This window comes from Neofelis nebulosa, chromosome 18, assembly GCF_028018385.1.
Source record: "Neofelis nebulosa isolate mNeoNeb1 chromosome 18, mNeoNeb1.pri, whole genome shotgun sequence".
NCBI classification, from domain to species: Eukaryota; Metazoa; Chordata; class Mammalia; order Carnivora; family Felidae; genus Neofelis; species Neofelis nebulosa.
The window spans coordinates 1,536,807-1,554,293 of NC_080799.1; the positions used below are offsets into that span (position 1 = coordinate 1,536,807).

Here is a 17,487-nt window from a genome sequence, read left to right on the forward strand (position 1 = left end):
TGCAGGACCCCGGGCCCAGCCAGGCCTGGCGTGGCCCTCTCGGCCACACTCCCGGGGAGGGGTCGTGTGGCACGGCTTTTGTGTGAGCGAGCAACACTGTACCACGGCTTGTTCAACTCCTTTCCCACGTCTAGGGTGTCTGTCACCCGGGAAGTTTCCGAGTGATCCTGCAGAGCAGGGTGACTTCTAAGAACACACACCACATCAGAGCAGCACTGGCTGCAAACGTGTGAACAACCCGCTGCGATCACGCGCACCGTCTACGGTCACACGCACCACAGGCAGGTGGGGAGCCGCGAGCTCACGTGTGCGCCACCTGTGGTCACAAACACTTCCCCAGCACTCCACACCCTCGTCCCCGTCCAGGGGACGAAGAGACGGCGGAGAGACAAGGAGGCTTGAGGGCAGAGGCACTGAATGACCGGGTTTAGCGCCAGCTCGGGTCTTCCCAGCCTCAGTCCCTGGCTCTGCCCCCAGAACAGAAAGTCAGAGCGCACCTGCCAGCCCCCAGCCCAGGCACCGACTCCTTTCAGACACAGCCAGGAACACGTCCTCTGGGCGCCCACCCACCGGGGCAGCTGAGGTCGGGGTCGCGCACAGACCCAGAGGGCCTCCGGTCCCTGCAGAACGGCACAGCACGGCCGGCCAGGGTCGGCTTCCTCCCTCAGAAGGAGAACGGTGGCTGCACACGCCCAGAGAGAGGAAAGTCCCAGCGCCCCGCCGGAGTCCCAGGCACCACAGACTCTCCCTCAGGACAAACCACCACTGCAAGCTGTGCCCCCTCACTGAACATTTTGCTACGGCTCGTGGTTAAGTCCAGGGAGCCAGGAACTACCCCGTGCTGGAGAGAATCCCACAGAATGCTGAGTGCCTGGCTTCCCAGGGCCCCTGGAGGCAGCCTGGGCTGGCAAAGGGAACAGTGGGGCTGAGGGCAGGGGAGGCCCAGCCCCCAGACAGAGAGCACAGGGTCCCCCTCACCAAGTGAGGGCATGGGAACCCTCCCCCACAAATAGAAGGCACAGGGTCCCTCCCCCACATTGAGAGTGTGGGAACACACACACACACACACACACACACACACACACACACAGAAGATGTGGTGTCCCTCCCCCACACTAAGGGTGTTGGCACCCCCCCAAAAGAGGGCACAGGGTTCCTCCCTCACACTAATGGCATGGGGACGCCCAGACAGAGGGTGTGGGGTCCCTCTCCGACACTGAAGGCGTGGGGACCCCCAGACAGAGGGCACGGGGTTCCCTCCCCTGCAAAGAGGGTGTGGGGTCTCTTCCCGACACTGAAGGCGTGGGGACCCCCAGACAGAGGGCACGGGGTTCCCTCCCCTGCAAAGAGGGTGTGGGGTCTCTTCCCGACACTGAAGGCGTGGGGACCCCCAGACAGAGGGCACGGGGTTCCCTCCCCTGCAAAGAGGGTGTGGGGTCTCTTCCCGACACTGAAGGCGTGGGGACCCCCAGACAGAGGGCACGGGGTTCCTCCCCAACACCAAGGGCACACTTTCCGGGACCCACTCTCTGAGCACCGAACAGGACAAGCCAGGGGCAGAGGCCAGCCACGGGGGGCCACCCAGGGAGCACCTGGAACACGGACATGGCCTCGCAGGCCAAGGGCAGCCAGGGAGCCAGGCACAGCCCGCAGAGGACGAGGGCGCCTCGGTACCCCTGGAACGGTCACCGGGAGTGCGCTGGAGGCAGCTGTGACAGCAGCAGGACGCGTGGCTATTTTTAGCAGTGGCGCTGGAGAGGCCGCCTGGCGGGGAACCACGTCTCGGAGCGTGACCACCAATTTCCACCTGCAGCCAACTTCCTTTCCGCTCAGGATGAAGGTTATTCAAAGATTTGGATTTCTTCGGAACTGAGTTAAAAGGAGAGCAGGTCTCCACAAGACGAGAGGGGATTTTAAAGCGTGAACGAGAACACGGCGTCCTCGCAGGTCTGCCCGGGGCGCTCGGGGCCCCTCTCATAGCCCGCCCAGCCTCCCGGCACCACTTAGGCCTGAGCTGGGGGACCGCGGCCTCCTTCCAGCGAGGACGCTCAGGGCTCTCTGCCAGCACCGCACTGGGCTGCGGGCGCCTTGGCCTGGGTGCCGGTGGGGAGAGGGAGGCCGTCGTCCGGGGGCCACACGGAGCGAAGGGCCAACACCTCAGGAAGGAAGACCGAAAGTACTGTAATGCTGTGCTTTAGAAACTCAGCATTCGTGCAAAACTACCTCGCCGGCAAAATGTGAAATATGCAAATGAAGACAGCGGCGGCCTCCCAGTCCCCATCACATGGATTTCTCAGAGCCCTGGACAAGCTGACGGGCACGGGGACACGGCCGGCTAGAGCCGCCAGGGCTCACGGACACGTGTCGGGACTCGGGGACCGGGTTTCACCTGCTGGCACAGATGCACCTAAGAAACACAGCCGCGGCCGGTGAGCACCATTCCTGCCCCGCCAGCACGGAGTGCCTCCTGTGCGGGCTCGTGCCCAGGCAGGCCGCCAGCCGGCTGGGACTCGAGGGCCGGCCTCAGAGGAGCAAGAGCCAAAGTGACGATAAACGGAGACGGACAGAGCAGGGGACGTCCGAGAGGCCACCGTCTGCTTCCCCGTCCGCGAGCAGCACAAGCAACGGCAGCGACCCGGCGGCCCCCAGGCCCGTCTGATGGCGGAGACCCAGCTCCTCCGCCTCAGAGGGACCCAGTGGTCACCTCCTCCCGGGCACCTGCGACCCAGGGCGTGCCCGGGACTACCCAGGGGTGCGAGGAAAACAGGAGATCCTACTCACCCTAGTTTTTAGAAATCGTTTGGTTTTTAAAGACTTCCCAGGCAAATGTACTCAGATTCAGTTAGTTAGCATTTCATCACCGACGTGTGTCAGGTACATATGCACACATCAGCGCACACGTGGCAAACTTTTCACAAAGGGCACAGAGTAAGTGGAGAAAACGGTGGATAAGAGCTCCAGCTGGCCTGGGGCCTCAGGCGGGAGAGGACAAGGAGCGGCCTGCGGGTATGCTCAGGGGGACGGGACGGGGGGCCTTCTGGAAGGCGCGGGGCAGCAGGGACCAGGCTGAGAGCCAGGCACCAGGCCCCCCTGCACCACCCACGGGCCACCCCCAGGACCTGAAGAAGGGATGGGGGGCATCTCCAAGCCTCTAGTCCTGGGCAGAGCCCCATTCCCCACCCCCCTGCCCTGGGCACCGGCGCCCCCAGAGCAGCTCATCTTCCTGCCCTCTGCACTGGGCGCTGCTGTTCCTTTAACTGTCATTGTGGCCATTTTCCAAGTTGCTGGTTTTAAGTCCTTGCAACCAACCCAGACGTGCCTGTGTCTACCACCTCCCCACGAGCACTTCCGTGGGCCCTGAACACCCCCCAGGGGGCAGGCGGGAGGGGTGGCAACAGGGATGCTCTCGGGAGCCCTCTGGCAGGGGCAGCGAGCCCTCACACACACAGGGCACAGCACAAGTGCCGAAGGCAGGCAGGAGGGGGCCGCTCAGAGGCAAAGGCAGTGAGCGGGGCCAGAGACCAGAAACAGAGGTGGGACGCTGCCCGTCACCTACCAGGGGCTCCAGGCAGCAGACGTTTGCCGGGTGCCTACTGTTCACGAAAAGCTTCCTACAAGCTAACTGCTGTTGAACAAAACAGAAAAGGCCCTTCCTTCTCAGGAGAGAGAAACAAAGATGACAGGACAGGCAGCAGCTGGGGAGGCCGAGAGCCAAAGAAGCAGGGAGGAAGCACCAGCAAAGGCGCAGAGGCCTGCGGAGGGATGGCGGGGGGCCCAGGAGGCAGGGGCATGGGCGGGGGGATGTCTGGTCCACCGCGCCCAACATAGCACGTTCCAGGCGGAGCACGAGGAGAAGGTGCTGGGCCCAGGCGGCGCCCGCTGGATGAGGCCATGGTTTCCTAGCTCCGACGGCACACGTACGCCAGGGAGCCGCAGATCCGGGGCCAGTGGTCTTGTGCAAAGGGCGTGAGTTAGTCGCCTCCTGCGACCAAAGCCAGGCGGTACCAGTTTTAACTTTTTTAAGCTATTGGGATCTCGTCTGCCATTCGCGGAATGGGGACGCGGGCAGTCAGCCCGGGGAAACAGGAAAGCCCAGGGCCTCTGATCACACATACACCACGCAGGCCACTGTGGAAGAGCCACGCGTGCCTGGAGGCAGGGCGCCGCCCCGTCTCCCCAAACTCGTGGCCCTCGGCGAAGGCACCGTTAGGTCTACACTGCCAGCGCACCCCTGAGGCTGCTGCAGCCCCAGCACGGGCGGGGCGGGGGCCAGGGCTGTGGTCTCTCCTAGAGCGCACGGAGGGTGGGGAGGAAAGGAGACGAGGGTATCTGGGTGCAGCAGAACACAGCCTCCAAACGGCGCGAACACGGCCCAACGAGCAGGGCCGAGAGGCCACGGGCGCGGGGCCAGCCCTGCCCCGACGAGTGAGAAGCAAGAAGGCACGCCTGCCCGCCCCTCGCAGCCCCTCGGGGTCCCGTCCTCCCCAGCCCCAGGCACTGCCGGGAGGAAGCCCCACGCGGCCCCCCACACGCCCCCCCCCCCCCGCGCCCCCGCAAACCCCATCTTCATCAGGGTCTTCAAACTGCAGAGGGATAAAAGGCACTTTGCTTCGATTTTATTATATTCCCTAAAATTGCTTTTCTCTCTAGGTCTTTTCTGCCGCAACCTGGGTCCACTGCCCCCTCAGTGGATAAAGCAAGAATACCTGTGACAAGTCTGGCTTTCTAACGAATTGCGCAAACGGCACGCTCCCATAACAAAACAGGCCGACCTTCTTGGATTAACAAAATGGAGATAACAAAAATGTCAGCCTAGAGAGGTAAACTGAAAGGACAATATATTAACACCTGAAAATTAAACTTTAAAGCCGAGAGGCTCCTGCTCACCTGTGGGAGGACGAGGGGCGCTGTCGCACTAAGCGGAACAAATGTTAAATCAGAAACCACGGGCCGGGTGACATCCGCTACCCTCCTGCAGACTTTCTTCGAGGATCAGACAAAAGAGAAGGGAGGCATTTCAAGTAAGACAGAAGCAAGGTCTGAATCTGAGCCCGAATTTCAATCATGCCCGGGCCCTGCCCATGCAGCGGTGGGGGAGGGGCGGGGGGCTCCCAGACCCCAATTCATGGAAGATCCAGCAGCTCCGCTTTGCAGACCCCACCCCTCGGGAGCTACCAGCCTGGGCAGGACAGCAGGGTGCAGGTGTGGGGACAGCCGGACGGGCACCGGGAGGGCACTCGGTCAGCGTTTCTACAAGACCAGTAAACGGATCAACAGTGAGCGAGCTCCTCTGGGGGTGGAGGGGGTAGAGGGGGACAGGACCGTGGTTGCTGGAGGCGAGCAGGGGGTGACAAAGACCAGGACTGGGTGTGGACAGCGGGGGGGCCTGCAGATATCTGCAGACACCTAGCCGGCTACGCTCCAGACCGCTGTCCGCATCTGAGCCTGGCACCGTGCGGATAAAAGCACATTTCCACACGGGCCCGATGACTCGGCTGCGGCACACTCCCGGCCCTGGTCGATCACAGGTCCCCACTGCGCTGTGTCTGAAGTGGACGGGACTCTGACGTCCGGCACCACCCGCTGATCCGCAGCTCGCGTACCACCTGGGGGCCGGTGACGGACAGGATCTGAGGCCCGGCACGGAACCGCTTACTCAAACCCTGCCTTTTGACGAGATCCCACCTGATCTGTACGTGCGCCCCCGAGGAGGCAGTGCAGAGCCACCAGGATTGCTTCACCTCTCTGGTCTGGGGGGCGCTCACCTCTACCGCGGAGGAGGCGGGGGTGATGAGGCGTACACTCCGCACGCTGCCGGGCCACGTGGCGTGCCCTCCACAGCTACGCGAGTCCCGCCTGGAGGGGCAGGCTGCGCACCGGGACAGAGACGAGGGGGACGGCACAGAAGGCCAGGGTGCCCCGGAAAGGGTGGGTCTGGTCAAGCCTCCTCATCTGCAGTCAGAGGGACCGAGGGCACCGGTCCGGTTCAGCCTGGCACACCTTGGCAAGGCCTCCCACACCACGTGCCCGGTCAGCGGGCCCCAGGACACCATCGAGGGCACGTGTGTGTATGAGCCACCCTGACGGTGCAGGTCCCGGGGTAGGGCGGTGCGGACGGTGCTATGGCGTAGAGGCCCTTCCTCCTCAGAAATGCCAGAACCGTGAGAACAGACCGCACCCAGAGGCACGGACCGCCTACCCCAAGCAGGCGCGTCCCCGCCCACCTCCACGGCCACCTGATGGTGTCAAACCCACTGTCAAGAGGAAGGCCCCTCGGCACCTCCGCGTGGAGCGCTCACCACCGTGCGGGACGGAGCGTGCGGGGGGCCGGCTCTGGGCGGGGGCAGGCACACGGCAGGATGGGCAACCAGAGCCCAAACTGGGCCTCGGGGGCACTGCACCCTCACGACCCGCACCACCGGTGCCAGCGCCCCGCACGGGGCGAGGGGAGCACGAGAAGGCGCCCTGGGCGCTTAGAAGGACTGTTTCTCAGAAGACAGGACAGGCACTGGGCGTGTTAAGTATTTCCTTCCACGCTGAGACCCGGAACGTGCAGCATTAAAAGGAAGACATACAAGAGAAATCCCTTAATAAGATCAGGAGACTCGAGGGCTCGGAAGGAGGACGCAGGAAGAAAATGAGGACAGGGCGCGAAAGCAGCCAAGGTTTAAGGTCTTTCCCAAGAGAAATGGACGCGATCCGCTTTCACGGAGACTGAAGGCCATGATGTCGAGCTGCCAGCCACCCACCCGAGCCCAGGCCCCCCAGAGGGAGGAGCCTGTGGCCACGGACAGGGCAGCTGCTGCGGCAAAGGGACCCCGCCGTTACACCCAGGGACGTGGGGAGGTGCCCCCATCAGCATCTGCTCCCTGCCCGGGGCTCCCCTCCCCCCAGGGCTCTTCCCCACACTGCACTCCTCCCAGCCCAGGGCTCATCCTCACCCGGGGCGCCTCCCCCAAAAGCAGTCCTCCCCGCTCAGGGCTCCTCCTCCTCCTCTCATGGCCCTAGTTCCAGACGGTGCCACCTCAGGTCACACGCACGGTCACCCGGGAAAGGCAGACAGGTGCCCTGAGTGCCACTTTCAGGCTCCCGGAAGGTTTATTACCCAATTACGCTCAGAGGTGAAATGAAAACAGAAGCCTGAGGTGACCTGACCGATGAGGGAGGCCTGAGGGCAGAGGTCATCAGCAGAGTCCGGGGAGGAGCCAGGCCCGACGCGCGTGGCTCCAGCCTCCAGCGGCCCGTGACCCCGTCGGGAACACGGCAACACCCCCACCTCGTAGATCTTCTACAAAAGAGGGAAAAAAAAAACCACCGTGTGTGAAAAGCTTCACAAGAAGGCACGGCTTCCTCCAGCACGGCTGGTGGCAAAAGCGTTCAAAGCGAAACGCTTACCGCGCGATCCAGACACGCAAGTTGACGCTGCGCATCCACACAAAACTCCCACACAAGCGTTTACTGCAGCGTCCTTCAAAACCGCCAAGGCCTGGACGCACCAGCTCGTCCCCGCCAAGTGAGCGCACAGGTAGGCTACGTCGCGCCCAGACGACGGAGCGGGAGCCTGCGCTAGGAAGAAACGAGCCATCCGGCCGTGAGCAGAAACGGCGGAACCCTGAAAACATACTGCCAGAGCAGCCCGTCTGGAAAGGCTCCACGCCGCACGACTCCGACCGTGTGATGTTCTGGAAAACGCACAGCTACAGACACGGGGGCACATCGGCGGCCGCCCGGGCTGGGGGGGGGGGGGGGGGGGGGAAGGAGGGTGAGCACGCGGGGCACAGGGATGTGAGGGCGGTGACAGCGTTCTGTGAGGTGACACCGCCATGCTGCACGCACGACAGCACGCATCTGTCAAACGACAGGACACACGAGGCTGAGAGCCGGCACTAACGTAGGCCGTGGACCCAATTAATCATAACGTCGCCGTCACGGTTCATCGGTTGTGACACACGGACCCGACTGATGCAAGGTGTTAGTAGCAGGACAGCCATCACTGAGACAGAGGAAGAGGATCAGGGGAGGTCTGTACTCTCTGGTTCTTGCTCTTGTAAACATAAATGGCTCGAAAAAATAGAGTCTGTTAATTGAAAAACAATCCGAATACGTCACACGTTATATGATTCCATTTACTTAATATCGTTGAAATGCCAAAAACAGCAGAGACAGAAAGCAGAGTAGGGGGTGATGGGTGGGTGTGGTTCTGAAGGCCCTTGCGGCGGGGGCACTGCGGCGAAACCGCACATGGGCTCACATGACACAGAGCCCCCTACACACACGCGTTCGCGCGCACGCGCACACACACACCACAAACACCAAGCGCCTGGTTTTAATACGTGCTGTAATCACGGGATAGGGTTTCACGGCAGAAGCTGGGGGAAAGATATGTGGGGCCTGTCCACCACCTTCACGACTTCCTGCGGATCCGCAGTTGTTAAACAAAACTCAAAGCCACCGACCAAGCTCTGGCACGGGAGGTTCACCCGGGCGCTCCTTCCCTAGCTGCCTGCAGCGCTCAGCAAACCCCCCGCAGCGTTCCAGGCTCCCACTGGTCTGCTCTGTGCCCTAGAGGGAGGCGCCCTCGGGTTGCGAGCAAGAGGCTGTGCAGCGGCCCCGGCCCACAAGCGCCCGGCGCAGAGCCTGGTGCGCGGGACTCGCTCCACCGCAATCTGTGGGACGAGAGGGCCGAGGAGAGGTGAGCGAGTCTGGGATCTTCCGATCCCTTTCCGGCTTCCCATCTGCCTGCGCTGTGCTCCGAGCGCAGGAAACCTTGCCTGAAGGTCAGCTTGTGCACATCCAGAGAGAACGTGAGAAGATGCTGGAACGGAACGCGATAAAAATAACCCACGTCGAAAGTGATGTAGTAGGCATTTTTGATAAAAACTCTTAGAAAAGAACGGCAAAGGGGGTGCCTGGCTGGCTTCTGTCAGCGGAGCGTGCAACTCTTGATCTCAGGGCTGTGAGTTCGAGCCCAACGTTGAGTGTAGAGATTGTTTAAAAAAAAAAAAAAGTCTTGAAGAAAAGAAACGAAACAACACATAGCAGGGGATTCCATTAACGCAATGAAGAGTATCTACGAGAAACAAACAGCACGTGTCATCCTCGGCGGTGAATTACTGAAGCTTCCGGAGATCTGCATGAGTCAGGGACATCACCACTGTCACTTCCGCGTGACAGCCGACTGGCGGCCACGTCAAGAAGACAGGGAAAGGACAAACAAGGAAAGGCACAAGGACCCGAGAGGAAGAGGCGTGCCGGGGTTACGCACCGACTCGAGGCTCCTCTCTGCCCACGTAGCGAGGTCGGCAGGACTGCTGCGCACATGGTCAGTGCGTGTGCAGACACCAGTAACACACACGCACACACGAGATTCTCAGAGACACCGTCAACGCTGCACCCAAAATAGAAAATATGCAGGGAAATGTCTAATGGTATGCATCTACGACGTTCGCATTCAGAAGACAAAGTTCAGGTGTCATTTCTTCCCAAACTGATTTACAAATTCCCTGAATCCTTATCGTGTGCCAGCAGAGTTTTCCACATAAATTAGCACTCTGATTCCGAAATGCGGAAGGACAAGCAAAGGACCAAAATTAGCCAAAATCTTAAAGAACAACAACAATTTCGAAGGTCCGCTACCAGGTATTAACACATCATAAACGGACACAGGGTGGTGTTGGCGAAAAGACAGAAAGGGCCGACGGAACAGAGAACCCAGACGCTGGACTCCCCATGCCCAGTGCCCGGTGGCTGGTTATGGCCTCATGACAACACACAGGGTAAGGGACATCTCTCAGTAAATGCTCCTGGGCCAACTGCATATTCAACAGAGAAAAAATAATCTTTAAGAAAAAATTTAATGTTCTTATTTATTTTTGAGACAGAGAGAGACAGAGAACGTGAGCAGGGGAGGGTCAGAGAGAGGGGGAGACACAGAATCCGAAGCAGGCTCCAGGCTCCGAGCCGTCAGCCCAGAGCCCGACGCGGGGCTCGAACTCACGGACTGAGAGATCGTGACCTGAGCCGAAGTCGGATGCTTAACCGACTGAGCCACCCGGGCAGTCCGAGAAAATAATCTTTTAAAAAATGTTAAGTGAGGCATAACCGACACGTAGCATTAGTTTCAGGCGGGCAACGTAACGACTCAGCGTTTGTATATGCCACCAGATGACCACGAGCGTAAGTCCGGTTAACATCTGGGGAAAAATGATCCTGACATTTTTAGGATCAAAAATGATCCTAACTTGCAGGCCAAGTTAGGTCACCCGTAAAAGGTGAGGCCATAAAGCAGTTAGAAGAGCACAGTTAACTATCCCCATGACTCTGGTAGCAAAGATCACGGTCATTAAGCTCACCAAGGCTCTGAAAGCGTCAGCAGAACGGTAACGAAATCAGTCCACTGGACTGCGCTAACATTAAAAGCTGCTACTCGTCAACAGACACAATTCAGAGAGAAGCAGCAAAGCCGCAGACCGGGAGATGCTGCGGCCGCGTCTCCGACAAGCGGTTCGTGTTCAGAATAAACAGAGAACTCGCACAACTTCAGGAGCAAAGGGCAATCAGCCCCTAAACCCCGCATGGGGAAGGCCAGCTCCCACGCGTCCTCCCCCCACCCCCCCACCCCCAGAGCACGACTGAAGCCAGAGTCTCAAAGGTCTGGGGCAGACCCAGCCTCTGGGCCACGCACGGGGTCGGGTGTCCACAGAACGGCCTGCAGTCCCGCTGACACTGTGCGTGGGCATCCTCAGCCAGCCAGCACTCCACACCCTGCATGCCCGACACAGATGGGGCCACCACTCCCCGCCCCCAGGATGTCTACCCCACCAAGACCACCACCCAGGAGGACCACCACCCCACTCAGGGACCTTTCAAAGGCGGGACATCATCACTACCAACCACGGACTCTGACTCCCCCTGTAAGTAAGGCCCAGCGACCTGCGCCCTCCTCTCGAAGACCACTGCACTCTGGAATCTGGGGTCAGGGAACGGTTAGGATGTAGAAAAGAGTTAAGCTTCTGTTTTCATTTGGTTTTTTAATTTCTCGCTAAAAACCTACCTTTAACTGCTCAGCTTCTATAAATAACAAGATTCTATAACCATATTGTGGAATATTAGGGGCCCACTGGAAATAGCTCATCTCAAATAGGAAAATGGTTTGTGTTCACCCACTTCTGGAAGGCAATTTTCAATCGCTTAAAATAGTCGTGGTATTTTACCAAGGTGATTACACTCTTAGCTATCAGTAACAATTAAACCCTTAGACGAGAGCCGCTTAATAAGGTCTCAAAATAAAACCGCGCACTCCAAGCACTGCGTACCGAAATGTCAAACACACAAGCAGGGCCCTCGGTGGACACGGGAGCCCAGAGCCCACGCTGCGGCCCCGCCATGTGGCAGGCGCACCACACACACCGCTCTGTCCCGGGGGACGGGCAAGGACAGGGAAAGGCCAGCAACCAAAACACCCCGGAGGTGCCCTGACGAGGAAGCATCTGAACAGGAGCCGCCGGGCTGGCGTCTGACACGCTGCGGAGCCCAGGTCACTCGAAGGTGAAGGTGGACGTGCACCCGGCACCGAGCAGGGAGCGGCAGGCTGGCCGCGCCCCTGCACAGTCGGGCCTGATGAACAGCCTCATCACCCCGCTGGCTGGCGAGGCGGGTCCCCGTGAGCCGGGCCCGGGGCTGTGCAGGAGATTGGTATCGACCCATCGGGAACGTGCCTTCGAGTGACAGTCAGTATAAGCCATCAGTCAGCGCGAGGCAATCAATACCCACTCTCGCCCTAACTCAGCAAGGCCAGTGAGCGCAGCGGGTCAGGGCGAAGACTGAATTAGGCCAGGAAGTGCCACTGGCTTCCAACCTGCTGAGACAGGAAGAATGGAAATTTCCTGCCTCGGGACCCGAGCGGTGACCTTGCACAACAGAAAATGCCCGAGAAGGAAGCTGGGTGCTTCCTACTCACAAAGGCGGGGCGCGGTCTGAGCACGGAGGGGGTCACACCTCCCGGCACCGTCATGAGGCACCTGTGTGGACAGGGACTCCCCACGCGTGTCAGTGAGAACCCCAGTGATCTCAGCAAACAGAGAGGGTGTGGTGCTCGCTCAGCAGGACGCCTACGGAAACAGGGGTACAGGGCATGGCCGCTGTGCCCGGCAACAGGGAGTCTCCGAAGCGCTCCACGTTTTCTCCTGTCGACAGGCAGCGGGCAGACCGTCCCAGGGGACTCACTCACTGTGAACGCAGGACGCACCAGCCCCCCGCAAGGGACTGCTTCCCTGAGCTGCCCCACCGCCCCCTCCAACACACAGAAGTAAGAGTACTTTGCAAACCCACAGGACGTTCGTGTGAGTGACGCCGGCTTCCCTCGGGCTCCAGCGGCTGGGGTGCCCCTTCCGGGTGGCACAGCCCTCCAGCCCACCCCGGCCTGCCACGCAGGCCCACTCCCCGCATCGGGCAGTCTGCCGGCCTGGTAGGCGCCTGAACCTCCGAGTCTTGGCGTCTACAGCACCTCCCGCCCTTGACCGCATGCGTGGCAGGCCAGGCCAGAAGGTTTCTGCAGATGGACGTACGTCCGGGACCCTAAAACTATGGGACCATGCCGCCCATGCCGGCCAAGCCGCGTGAGCTTGGAGAAGCAGGGAACTTCGCCAGCGCAGCCGGGAAAGGAAGCCGCCGAGACGTGAACCGTGACAGGACATCAGCGGCCTGTTGCTGGGGGGACCGCAGGGAGAGCGTGAGCAAGAACGCTGGCACAGAACAGGACCCGTGGTCCTACAACCACGCAACCAAGTTCCACAACAAGCCCAGCAAGCCGGGCATAAACTCCCCCGGTGGCTGGCAAGGGTGAGGCCGGTACCTGCCGCGGGCTGGTGGGGTCTGGGGCCCAGGGTGCGGCCGGGCCTGCCCACAACTGCCAGATGACACACTTGTGCCAGTCCCACTGCCACGGCTATGGCACCACCACAGCAGCCACGGAAACCTGGTGAACAGGGGCTCCTCATAAGGAAGAACTTGGCTCGCCTGGCGACGCCACGGTCCCCCGCCTGCAGACCGAGTGGGAGCCCCAGCCACCACCTCCGGCCCAGCGAGGAGCAGCCCATCCCTGGAGACACAAGGCCCGGGGGTCGGGGACTCCCAGGGGGCCACGCTGCAGGGTCCACGAGCGCCCTGCTGGGCACCCGCCCCGAGAGATGAACACTCAGGTCCGCACGAAACCTGTGGGCCATCACTTCGAGCAGCTGTATCTGTGACAGCAAAACCTGGAAACTACGAAACGCCCTGAGCGGTGCAGAGTCCCGCTCGACAACAAAGAAGGACCACCTGCTGACCCAAGCGCGACCCAGGTGGACGAGGGCCACACGCCGAGGGGAAAAGCCAGTCTCAAAGGGCCACGCGCCGTATGATTCCACGCTGACCACGTTCTTGAAAACAGATGAGCAGCTGCCATGCCAGGGTGCGGGAGGGGAGGGTGTGACCGCGCCTGCAGGGGAGGCCGTCTGGCACCCTGAGGGCGGGGGTGCCCACGCGGATCTACACACGCGTGCACCAGGATCAGAGCGTGGCACGAAAATTACATGTCACGTCATCACCGGGGAAACCGTGACGAGTTAAGGGACCCTCCCGTGCTATCCTCGCAACTCCCAGTGATCAACGATTACCGAGCAAAAACAAAAAGCTGAAGATACAAAGTCATCACCCGGGGCTAACAAGCTGGGTGAGGGGTCGTGGGGGGTGGGGGGTGGGAGTCGGGGGTCAGGGCGGCAGGAGAGGGGCTGGGATGACCCGCGTGCTGTGGGCTGGAGGCGGGCGCATCCATGGGAACACGCGTCTGGCTCATGAGAGCTTGGGGAAGAAACACGGGGAAACGTTCACAGACGCGTGTACACACGTGAGTTGGGACACACGCTTCCCGGCCCTGAGAGCTGGGACGCACTCATGCGGCTCGCGGATCCTGACGCCGTTCTCCAGGGAAGGGGATGGGGTCCTGCCACCCTGGCTGGCACCGGGGTGGGTGGGACACGCCTGAATGAGCCCAGGGCACCTGGCGGCCCCCGACAGTAGGGAAGTTGGGGGGGGGTACACCCCCACACTGACAACTGAAAGAGCTCCCGGCGGCCAACGGGACAAATTCAAACAGCGCGGCGGTAAAACCCAAACCTACAACACATCCCCGGGAGCCCGCCTGATACGCGTAAGTGTCCGAATTAATGGATAAACAGAAAGCAGAGTCGAACCTCACGCAGAAGAGTCCAGAATGGAGCTACTGCACCCTCTAGGAGGGGCGTGACCCCCAGCCCCCAGGTGTGGCCGTGCACCGTGGAGGGAGAGACCCGGCTGACCCGGCACAGCAGGGTAAGCAAGGCCAGCGTCCACACGGGGAAGTCAGGCTACGGCCGGGGCCCTTCCCTGCAGGGCTGCCCCGTCCCCCGGGGGCCTGGGAGGAAAGCCTCGGACACACCCCTGTCCAGCACCTGCCACGGGAAGCCCACGCCGCACTCCTGGCAGTGGACTCATCCACGCAAGGAGTCCGAGAACTGTCATGGCCCGAGGAGAGGTGACGACTCACCGTGGGGGGGTCCAAGGCAGAGAAAGGGCTGAGGGGCAATGAAGCAAACAGGACGCCACAGACTTCAGTCAACGGCCCCGGTCAGGCCTGGTCCCTGAGCAGTGACGACCGTTCCGAGACCATTTTGGTCTAAATCACAGACTATTCCAGAAAATAAGTTTTTTTTTTTTTTTAATTTTTTTTTTTTTTCAACGTTTTTTTATTTATTTTTGGGACAGAGAGAGACAGAGCATGAACGGGGGAGGGGCAGAGAGAGAGGGAGACACAGAATTGGAAACAGGCTCCAGGCTCCGAGCCATCAGCCCAGAGCCTGACGCGGGGCTCGAACTCACGGACCGCGAGATCGTGACCTGGCTGAAGTCGGACGCTTAACCGACTGCGCCACCCAGGCGCCCCAAAATAAGTTTTATTAAAAATAAAAACACGAATGGTTTGAAATCAAGTAAGACACCATCAGCAAGCCCCACGGGAACAGCAGTCACCCACCCAGCTGGACACGAAACGGGACGGAAGCCGTGAGAGCTCGCCACGACACTGGCCAGACAGCCCCGAAGATGGAGCTCCACATGCCCCCTGCACACACAGCGGCAGTCATAGGCTCCCCGCTAAGACCGCTGGACGAGCCACAACACCCTGTGGCCAAGGCGCCACGGGAGCCTGGGGTAAGAAGGGGGTGTCCCCAGGGAAGGGTTGGAGAAGGTGCCTTCCGGACCGACGGGGAACAGAGATGCAGCCCGTGCGCACATCCAGGCGGGACACTGTGCCCCAGCTGTGGTTCTGAGCGGTGCACATCCGGGACGGGCAGGCGGCAGACAAGGCGCTCCAGGCCATGTCCCACGGCTCAGGCCACCGGCGGCCCGCCGTTCACGAGGCCCTGGAGGAGGACGGGATGAGCCACACGCACCCACCACCGGCAAAGCTCCACCAGGGTGACCGCCGACCTGCCCAACCAGCCTCACCCCGGACGCCCTCCACGAACCCTCACGAAGCTTCCTTTCCTAAGAGGGCCGCACACTCCACTGCCCACGTGCGACAGCACTCTCACGCGGCCTCACACGCAGGGCACCCCTGGTCCAGGATGGGGGGCTGCTTTCCCACGGCACGGGGTGACCCGGGGCCCCCCACAAAGAGGGGATGCTCTGCACCCGTGGCTCATGTTTTCCCTTTAGAACTTGTATCCCGTCTGGAGGTCCGTCCCTCGTGCCCCCCCACCCCCATTTCGTCCACATCCAGCCTGTCTCTGGCAGCCACCAACCTGCTCCCCGTGTCCGAAGATTCGCTGTGTCGTGTCGCTCGGCGGTGTCCTCCAGGCCCGCCCGTGGTGTCACACACGGGCGGGGTTTCCTTCTCTCCCGTGGCTCAACGATAACCTGTCGGGCACCTACCCGGCGCCTCCTTCCCCTGCCCAGCACTGACGGGCACCGGGGCCGCGTGGCCATGAGCAATGCCGCGTCAGGGGGGTGCAGACGTCCGCGCCACACACCGGATTCCCTTCCTCTGGGTGGGTGCCGGGCGGGGGCGTGCTGGAGGGTGCGGCGGGCCCAGGTGGACGTGCCTCGGGAACTTCCACTCCATCTCCTCCCTGTGACTCTCGTGAGTCTGGCGGGCACCCGGGGCCGCTTCGGTGCACGGCACCGCTGCTCGTCCCGGGGATGGGAAAATGGGGACGCAGAGGGACCGAGCGTCTTCTCCAAGGTCACAGGTTAAGGTCCCCTGCCCGTCACCCCAGGAAAGCCCGTGCTTCCCACGTCAAGGACCGCAGCCCATCCTGGCCTCTCGCTCACAGCAAGTCGGGCGCAGACAGCCCACGCAGCCCTGACGTGCTGAGGCAGCTGTGCCATGGACGTGCCCTCCCGGCGGCTGTGCCTCCTGCCCCAGCTCCCTCGGCCCGCGCTCCTGCCCATCCCCCCGTCTTCCACGGAGCCAAATTCTGCGAGTGCCCCTCTCAAACCGAGCCCTCGGGCCGCGGCTCAGCGGCGGCTTCCGCTCCCACGAAAATCCCATCACGGTTGGCATGTGCGCGCGTGTCCCTCTGCCCGTCCGGCTAGACTACAGGCACTAGAAGGGCCGTGACCCAGAACCTGTGCAGGTGACCTGGTGGCACGCAGTACGTGCTGGGGAAGGGAGGGAGGGGGTGGGGGCACGAGAAGGCGGCTCCAAACCCGTGCCCATAACCGTCCACGAGCACCGAGGCCACGGGACCGCGTCCTCGTCTCTGGCAGAGGCAGCCCAGGCTGCGGGGGTGGCCGCCTGCAGAGCCAGGATGACAGGGGTGGCACCCGGGGCCTGTGTGCAGAGCTCGGCTGAGCCTGAGCTGGGAAGCCCTGGACCCAGGGCCCTGAGGGATGCCAAGGCTCTCGAGGGACACCACGGCACGGCAAGGAACGTGCTGGAGAAGCCACAAACTGGCGGGCGCTTAGCAGCTGAAATACGACTTGTGCCCTAGAACCTTCATAACCAGGTGGCCCCAGAGCCAAAGAGCCTCGGTTTTCATTGGAAACAATCTGGGCCATCGTGGCCTGACACTGGCCCACGCGGCCCACACAAGGCCGGGTCGGGCTCAGGTGGGAGGGGTTTTTGGCCAGCAAGCCGGACACCCCGTCCGTGCCTGGAGGGCGTGTGGGGACAGATGCAGGTTCTCTCCTCCCCGTCTTCTGAAACTTCAGCACTCACAGCAGCATTTAAATGACACCGTCCCACAGAAAACCCTGATCCGCGCTCCAGCAGACTCCGTCCAGCCAGCATGGGAAGCTCTGCAGGCACAGGACGGTCAGAGAGAGCCCGCCCCACACACGAGGCCCGGTGCATCTCGGCCCCGGTGAGAGTTCTCACTCCAAACCACGGGCCACAGACCCACCGGGATCTGGTCACCGAAGGAGGGGAAGGCTGCGCTCGCCCGTGGCCCGGGGAAGGGGTGACCCCGG

At 61.5% G+C, this 17,487-nt stretch overlaps 1 protein-coding gene across 5 annotated transcripts in view; it reads right to left on the reverse strand.

Moving 5' to 3' along the window:
* Positions 1 to 17,487, reverse strand: part of MAD1L1 (mitotic arrest deficient 1 like 1) — a 318,460-nt gene that overhangs the window by 177,199 nt on the left and 123,774 nt on the right. The window lies entirely within an intron of this gene.